Source organism: Rhinopithecus bieti, unplaced genomic scaffold (genome assembly GCF_001698545.2).
Source record: "Rhinopithecus bieti isolate Rb0 unplaced genomic scaffold, ASM169854v2 scaffold_8674, whole genome shotgun sequence".
Taxonomy (NCBI): Eukaryota; Metazoa; Chordata; class Mammalia; order Primates; family Cercopithecidae; genus Rhinopithecus; species Rhinopithecus bieti.
The window spans coordinates 1,025,296-1,033,652 of NW_016805883.1; the positions used below are offsets into that span (position 1 = coordinate 1,025,296).

Below are 8,357 nucleotides of genomic sequence, written 5' to 3' on the forward strand. Positions count from 1 at the left end.
CTGAACCCAGGAGGCGGGGTTGCAGTGAGCCGAGATGGTGCCATTGCACTCCAGCCTGGGTGACGGAGTGAGACTCCATCTCAAAACAAAACAAAACAATAACAAAACAGGCCGGGTGCGGTGGCTCAAGCCTGTAATCCCAGCACTTTGGGAGGCCGAGACGGGCGGATCACGAGGTCAGGAGATCGAGACCATCCTGGCTAACACGGTGAAACCCCGTCTCTACTGAAAATACAAAAAATTAGCCGGGCGAGGTGGTGGGCGCCTGTAGTCCCAGCTACTCAGGAGGCTGAGGCAGGAGAATGGCGTAAACCCGGGAGGCGGAGCTTGCAGTGAGCTGAGATCCGGCCACTGCACTCCAGCCTGGGCGACAGAGCGAGACTCCGTCTCAAAAAAAAAAAAAAAAAAAAAACAGCAGTTAACAGTTGGGGGCCGCAACTGATTACAGCAGCAGCTAAAGTTCTTCAAACACTTAATTTGGTGCCAGGCACTGGGGGTACAAGAAGAATCACTGCCATATCCCATTGCAAGGCTGGCAAGGAGCAGGCTCAAAAAGCCCCAATAAGCATCTGATGAATGAGGGGATCAATGACAGGAGGCATGGCCCTGCCTCCAAGGAAGGTATAAGCCAGCATGTTTTCATGGGTGAGTGTGTCTTTCTGCACACACGTGTGTGTGTATAAGCAGTTAGGTGTGTTACACATACGTATGTATGCCTGTGTGAGAGACCTGGGGATCCAATGATGCCAGAAGCCCAGTCACTCAAGCCCACTCAGGTCCCCACCTGACATCACCCCTGCCAGTGATCACAGCAGAGCTGAAGGGACTGTGGCAAGAGCAGGGGCCAGGTCCATGGAGAGAGGCCTGGAAACATGCTTTTCATCGGATTACCGGCCCAGCCTAGGTACCTACTTGGGGGTATAGGGGCCACTAGGTGTTGCCCCACAGGAACCCAGGCCCCCAGTGCCCGAACATTACGCCCGTACTGGCATGGCACACAAGTGTTCCTGCTGGAAGGCTGGGCACGTCTGAGGAGGTCAGAAAAGGTCACAGGCGAGGGAGGGAGTGCTGGGTCCAAGGGCGATGTGGGGTCTGCCAGACAGGGGAGGGTGGGTACAGGGCTCCCCGGGGGCCACCAGGCAGGCCTGGCTCTGCCCTGCTGGGGCCGGCAGCTGGAGGGGAGTAAATATAGCTGGGGCGTCCCGGCCACATTCCTGGGAGGCCAGTGAGGCCCGCCTGCCCGCTGCTCTAAGCAGAGCGCAGCAGCCAGGGCCCAGAGCCGCCACTGCCCTCTTCCCAAACAAACAGAAAAATAAATAAAACCAGCTCTCACGGCCGGCCGGCACAGCCGGTGGGGAGGGGCAGGAAGGGATGGACAGGGGTGGGGGGGTGGACAGGCAGGCGGACCAGTTGCCGCAGTTTCTGTTCCACTGGGAAGGAGGAAGCCAACAAAAGAGGAAAATGGAGGAAAAGGGCAGGGAGATGGTCAGAGATGTCAGCGAAGGGGAGAGAATCCCGAAGAGATGAAGGGTGTCACAAGGAGAGGTGTGGGGGAGGTAGGTCAGGAGAGACAGGGAAAGTGTCAGGGGCAGGCACAGTGGGGGACAGTTAGGGCAGAGGCAGCCACTGGGTCAGTAATTCAGCAGCAGGGATGCCCCGGGGGCGGGTGGCAGGCAGAGACAAAGGGGGCTGTGTGGGCTGGGGCAGGGGGCCGGCTTGAAGGGCCATGAAATATTAAACAGCTAGGCCAGTGAGTGACAGAGGTCATAGGAAGCAGGAGACTAGCTGGGAGCGATGGGGGACCCTGAGGTGGAGGGCTGCCCCACCTCTGGCCTGTCTCTCCACCACCTCCATCATAGCCAGTCTCCTGAGATGGAGGGACAGGCTGAGGGTGGGAGGGGCCGTGGGGATTAGTGATGGCAGGGAGACCTCTGCGGTTCCCTCTTCCCTCGGGCTGATCTGGGCACAGCCGGCCTTCCAGAGCTGCCAGCCACCCTATCAAGAAAGCCAGGAGGCCTGTCAACATAGCCGCTGCCATGGCACCTCCTGGGGAAGGAGCGGGAGACATCCAGCTTCTCCTTCCCAGGAAAAATCAGCCAAGCCACCACTTTCCACAGTGACCTGCAGGGAAGGATGACGGCCTCACAGCTCAGCTGAGCCAGCAGGTCACGCCCCAGCCCTCGCACCCTACCCCAGCCTGGCCCTATTACTAGCTGAACGACCTTGGTCAGTCCCCTTGTCCCTGAGCCTGTGTCTTCACCAGCTCCACCCCACCCTAGGCTTGGTGTGAGGAAAGAAAGAAGGCAAATAACACCTTGAAAACATACTGAGGCCAAGAATCTGCATGCATCATCCCAGACAAGGCTACCATGTGCCCCATGGGGTCTGTCCTATTATCAGTCCCATTTTACAGATAGGGAAGAGAAAGTCAGACAAAGTGAAGCACCCATGGTCACACATCTGGTAATCAGCAGAATGGAGACAGAAGTGCTAGGTGTGAGCCACATGCTATTTTCTTAGGATTCATGGGGGACATGCATTCCTTGTCTCTATAAAAGCCAGTGTTTACTGAATACAGATTGTAGGTGAGCACCTCCCCCTGCCAGGCACTATGCAACCATCTGTGTCCATCTGAAAATGACCTTGTGAGGCAGGCATTCTTTTACTGTCCAATTTCAGAGATTAGGAAACTGAGGTTTGTAGAGATAACACAACTGGCCCAAATGTCATACATCCAGCTAGGCAGTGACATGGCCAGGATTTGGAGTCAGATCTGATGGACTCTAGAGCCACTGCTCATACACACTTGTTTGGGTGGGGGTTAGGAGGACCTGGTAGGAGTGGAGCTCAGTGGTTCAATTGGCTCCGACAAGGGATACCCAGAAAAGGTCAAAAACAAGGTCACAACTGCTGTGGGGGTTGGGGAGATGGCAACTGTTTTGAGGATGGGAGAGGCACAGAGCCTGTAGGAGCTCCAGGTGAGGGTGCAAGCTAGGGTCCTGGCTAGAGTGATTTGCTTGGTCTACCCAGAGCCCCTGAACCAGGTAACACCAGCCCTGCCCCAGTGTGAGGATACTGAGGCTGAACCAAAAAGGGTCAGTGGAGCCCTGTGTTGTTGGTCCCCAGGGTTCTAACCTGTGCTCCGGGGCCAGAGTGCCTGGAACTAATCACCTCTTCAGAGCCCCCAGTGCTGTGAAAGATGGGGCAGGATCCCCTCCCTCCCTCCTAGGCCCTGTGAGCCCAGAGGGAGGCCAGCATCAGAGGCAGGAAATGAAGAAGAATTTGCGATCTAATTGAGCTGGCGGGGGATTAGGCGGCAGAATGCAATTACAGGGGCTGGAGCGGGGCCAGGGGCACTGACACCCCAAGATGTGGCCTGGCCCAGGTGACTTGGCCCAGCCAGTCTCTGGCCAGAGACATGAGACTTGGGGTTGGGAGTATGGGTACAGGCAAAGGTTGGGACCAGACTGCTTCTCAACATATAGAGGACTGCAAGGTTCCAGCTCCACGTGATACCCAGAAGCAAGAAGTTTTCCTGGGAATCCTCCCCCAGGGAACAAGTCTATGGACTCTCATCTGGGGAGTTGGCAGCCAGACTCACATGCTCTCACAGGCTCCATTCATACGTGTGCAAGCATGTGCTCACACTCCCAGGTAAGCCCCACATATCCACATTCACCTGCATAGGGGCAAGCTTCCCAGCCTGGAGACACACAGGCCGGCCCTTTGCTGCTACTGGCTCCACCAAATGGTGGGTTGTGGGGGCACAACCCCTCCCTCAAGAAAACCCACCCATGACCTTAAAATCCTTTTATTCCCATAATCACATGCTGCCATTGCCGTGGATACATGCTGTCACCCCGGCCCCAGCCTGTCTCCCTCTGCGGCTTCCAAAACTCCCAGCAGGCAGGCAGACGGGGAGGCTGCCCAGTTACTGCTGGGGAGGGAAGGGCTGTAGGGGTTGCAGCAGGAAGGACTGGGTGTGAGAGGTTCAATTCTACACACACACATTCAGGGCCACAAACAACCAGAGGGGGAGATTCAGTAAGACAGAGATACAGAAAGAGAAAGGAAAACATAGCCAGCCGCCACCGCCACAGACAGAGAGAAACCACTGTCCATACAGCACAGACAGGCCCACTCCCACATTCACAATTCAGACACACTCTACTCAGTCAGATCCCCCAGATTTATAAGCATATACAAAGCACACAGATACACACAAATCACAAATCCAAACTCTCCAAAATTCCAAGCACACACAACTCAGAATATATTCATTCCCAGATTCACAGGGACATAGCCAGTCTTCAGAAATACAATCTCAGATTCACAAACACACATGTACACATACACTACAGATCCACACACTTCTAGATCAGGACAGACAGACATGCCCTGATTCATAAATCCATGTATGTTCAGACTCTGAGAAGTCACCCTGAGAAAGACATTCAACACAGAGATTCACAAATACAGACACACGACTTAGAGACACACGTCTTGAGTCATAAGCACACATCACCCAGATTCCCACATCCCAGAGCAACAGACTAGTGCCACACAGCCTCATCTCTGTCAGCTGACACTGCCTCTGGCTTTAGGGGGCAGGTGGAGGGTTGGAGATTCCTGGGTCTTTGAGGGGGCAGTCCTTTCTCATTGCTCGAATCCAGGAAGGGTGGGCTCAGCGTTGGGGGGAGGTGAGGGGGAAGTAAGAGAAAGCAGGAAAAAACTTTAGTGGGATATTCTTGTTGGGCAGTAGCGCGTGAGTAACGGGGGAGGTTTTTTGTGGTCTGGTGAGTTCCAGCTATGAGTGAGAGTTTAACTATTAATACACTTAATCAAGGACACTTCACACACATACACAGTCACACACACACACACACACACACACACACACACACACACACACACACACAAGCAGCTAGGATGGGACCAGGTGGTGGGGGTAAGAGAGGGAGAGTCCCAGAAAAAAGGAAAGAAGGAAAGCCCCAATCAGGGCCCCAGAGGGCGGGGAAAGGGGGCGGAGCTTCTATCCTGGGCCTGCCTCCAGAGCTGGAGCAGTGATTCATTTGTGCACCACCAGAAGGGTGGGGTTTGATACACAGTAGGTGCTCAATACAAACATATTGGGCCAACAAATGAATAACATATAAAGAGTGGGCAATAATAACAGTAATAACAATGTGTGAACCCCCCATCCTTGTTCAATTAGAGCATGCCCCAGAGCATCATGCTTGCTAATTTGGACTAAATCGTCAAGCCACCAGACAGGGGCTCTAGGAACCCAGGCTTGGGTCTGGCTCACCTGTATTCCCTCATTTCTCCACCCTATCCTGCAACCTGGAAAGTCAGCCCAGTCTACATCCCTCTCTCCCTCCTAGCAAGACCCCCTCCATTCCATCCTCCCATAAACAACAAGGTGCAGTCAGTCCTAAAGAAAGCAGGGTATTTCATTCCCCTGGACTTGTTTCTTCACCCAGATACAAGCCTGCCCCCACACTCCTATGGGTCCCAGTTTCACATGTGCCAAATGGGTAGGAGGCAGGCAGACCTGGAAAGGGGCAGCAAGAGTTTAGGGTCACAGTGGGAACCCTTGGAACATGGGCCTTTGCTGGCCGGGGCCCTGGATGTAGAATCCTCCCCTCCCCTTCCTCCACCCACCCCAGCCCAGCCCAGCCGGGTGGACATTCCAGGCCTCACGTGATAAAGACGAGGCCACTGGCCCTCGGGTAAGTCAACAGGCTCTGTCGCGGGAGAGATAGGAGGCCCTGGCCAGGGTCACCTGCTGAGCGGCGAAAACAGCCAGGACCAGATACACACATAAATAAGGCACCAACCCGACAGCCAGCCTGCCAAGGGTCTGTCTTCTGCAGAAGCTCACCTTGGAAAGGGAGGTGGCATGGAGAGGGAGGCCAAGGCTGACTAGGGACGTCCCTGGGAGACCCAGCTCCTGCGAGGATGAGGGGTAGGGGGTTCTACCCAAGTTCCAAGGGCTGGCTGGGAACTCAGAGGCCAACCTCCCTCAGCTGTTCCCATCTCTTCCCAGGGCAAAAATCAAACCGTCACCCCCTCTCCCTCCTCCCCAAGGAGAGGACAATTTCCGTTCTGGGAGGGGGGTGACAGCTGCAGAGCGAGCCACTCCCCACCCCCCAAGCTCCAGCCTGACTCTCATCTAGGGAAACTGCTAAATCAACAATACGCAGTTACGGGTAGGTAGCCCGCCGGCCTGAGTCTCCCCGCACGGCTCTCAGAAAGGGGTTTAGAGGGGGCTTCGGTCTCAGTTCCCGGTTTTCTAGTGGCGGTTGGAAACCAAGGCACGGGCGTCTTTCAGGAGGGCGACTAGGTGAAGCTTAGGCCAGAGGCCCCCCAAAACGTCCAATTTAAATACTCCCAACTGCAAAGGACAGACGCCCCCCACCCCGCGGGCTGGGGCAGCTGAGGTGGCGCCGGGCGTTCAAATCGCGCTCCAAACCAGTCCGCAGCGACTACGCTCGCAGCCCCCGCCAGGCGGCCCCAGCGGAAAACTTGAAAGGGACTCTGTTTGCCTGCGGCCCTGGGGCGGCTCCGGCGGGGGCGAGGGCCCAGCGATAGCACACACGCCCCCTCCCCAACGCTTCCAAAGAAAATGCGGGGGGCGGGGACAGGGCCCACCACAAATCCAAGGGCTCCAAATAGCGCCCGTCGCGCGGGGAAAGGCGGGGGTCAGGAGTCTGGTCCGCCGGCCACCCCCTTAGCTCCCCTCCCCCCAGCCCCGATCCGAAGACGCGACTCTCTCAGACCACCCAAGGTCCAGGGGGCAAAGTAGGGCGCGGTTGCCAAACCTTCAGACCCCTGTCGCGGGAGACTTCAGGGAGCGGGTCTTTCCGAATGAGTCACTACAGAACCCCCCAAATTTACTGGTGCTTCCTTGCAGCCCGAGGCACCAGTCCAACTCCGCACACCCCTTCCGATTCCCGGGGGGGATTAAAGAATAAAAAGAGATCTTGCTCCCACTTTGGGCACTTCAGCTCTTCTGACAGGTCCCGAAGGTGGCCCCTGATTTAAAAACCGGGGTCACTCACTTTCCGTCGATCCTACAAATAAACAAAGCCAGGCGCACCCCGCGCTCCCCGCCGGAAAGCAGCCCATTCCGGGCGAGGACAACTTCCCCCAGCCAGAAAATTAACACATTCCTCTCGCGGCGGTTCAGCCCCTCACTCCGCTCCGGGGATGCGAAGGGGAGGGGGGCTCAGGTCGAACTTCAGGGGTAAATTTGGGGCCGGAGCAGCGTGGCAGGCGCCTGGGACGTACGTCCCCCGACAGTTCTGCAGCTAGAGGAACACCCCCATTCTCCCTCCCAGGCTCTGCATGCTGCTTGGCCCACGCGGGGCTCGGGAGATAGCCCCAAAAACTCCCCAAGGCAGGGAAGGGAGGGAGGGGCCGCGGGGCACCGTGGTGATGGGGTACTTTGATGGAAAAAAAAAAGGTCAAACTTCATCAGCCTGCTGGGCACCCCGCGGGCGGCGGGGGCGAGGAGCCGGAGGAGAAATGCAGAAGTAGCCGCCGCCTCTTCCAAGTGGTGGGGGAGGCTCAGTCACGCGTGGTCGAGGGCGCCCAGAGCAGTTAACGTCGCCCCTCAACACAGGGCTGCGAGTGGGGTCTGATGGGGGGGAGTGCGCGCCAGAGATCTACAAGCAGCCTCCCACGCAGGCTGAGCGCCCGCCCAACGCCAAGAGGTGAGGACCCCGGGCGCCCGCCGCCCCAGCGCCGGAGAGCTGGAGTAGTGGGGGGGGGGGCGGCACCCCGCAGGGAGCGTCCCAGCCCCACTCCACGGCGCCCAAGCCGCCGTCCCAGACCCTAAAACCCCTCTTTTTGTCTGAACTCAGTGATCTGCGACCGAGCATACTGCGGCTTAGGGAGGCTTGGGTATAGCAGCGGCCACCGAGCGATCACCGGCGCTAGGTCTCCCAGGCTCCCGAGCACCGCGGCTCATGCTGCGGGCGCCCCCCCGCCCCTCCCAAACACGGACCCCTCCTTCCCCGTCCCCGGCTCTCCGCACCTGAACTTAGGGGGAACCCGCGCAGCCAAACTTTCCGCCGACTTGCAGCGAACTCCGGCCCCGGCCGCGCACCGAACCCCGGGGGAGGAGAGGGAGGTAGGCGGGGAAGGGGAGGGGGCCGGCCTCCGGGGGGGTCGAGGGAGGGCCGTGGCCCGACACCTACCGGCTCTCCGAGTCGTCCAAGCCGCCACCGCCGCCGTCGCCGCGAGGCCGAGGGGGAGGGGCGGGGCAGGGAGCTGCGCTCCGCTCTGGGCACCGCCGCCGCGGTGCGCTCCGCTCCAGCAGCCAGCAGTGCCCGGGTCCGGAGCCGGAGTCG

At 58.0% G+C, this 8,357-nt stretch overlaps 1 protein-coding gene across 2 annotated transcripts in view; it reads right to left on the reverse strand.

The window, feature by feature from the left end:
• Positions 1 to 8,357, reverse strand: part of CXXC5 (CXXC finger protein 5) — a 36,705-nt gene extending 28,348 nt beyond the window's left edge. The window contains exon 1 of one of the 2 annotated variants that reach the window (XM_017873921.1): positions 8,205 to 8,357. The gene's annotated coding sequence lies outside the window, so the exon portion shown is untranslated. Of the gene's footprint in view, positions 1 to 8,041; positions 8,140 to 8,204 lie in introns of those variants that run through there. The other variant, XM_017873922.1, reaches the window with a different exon arrangement.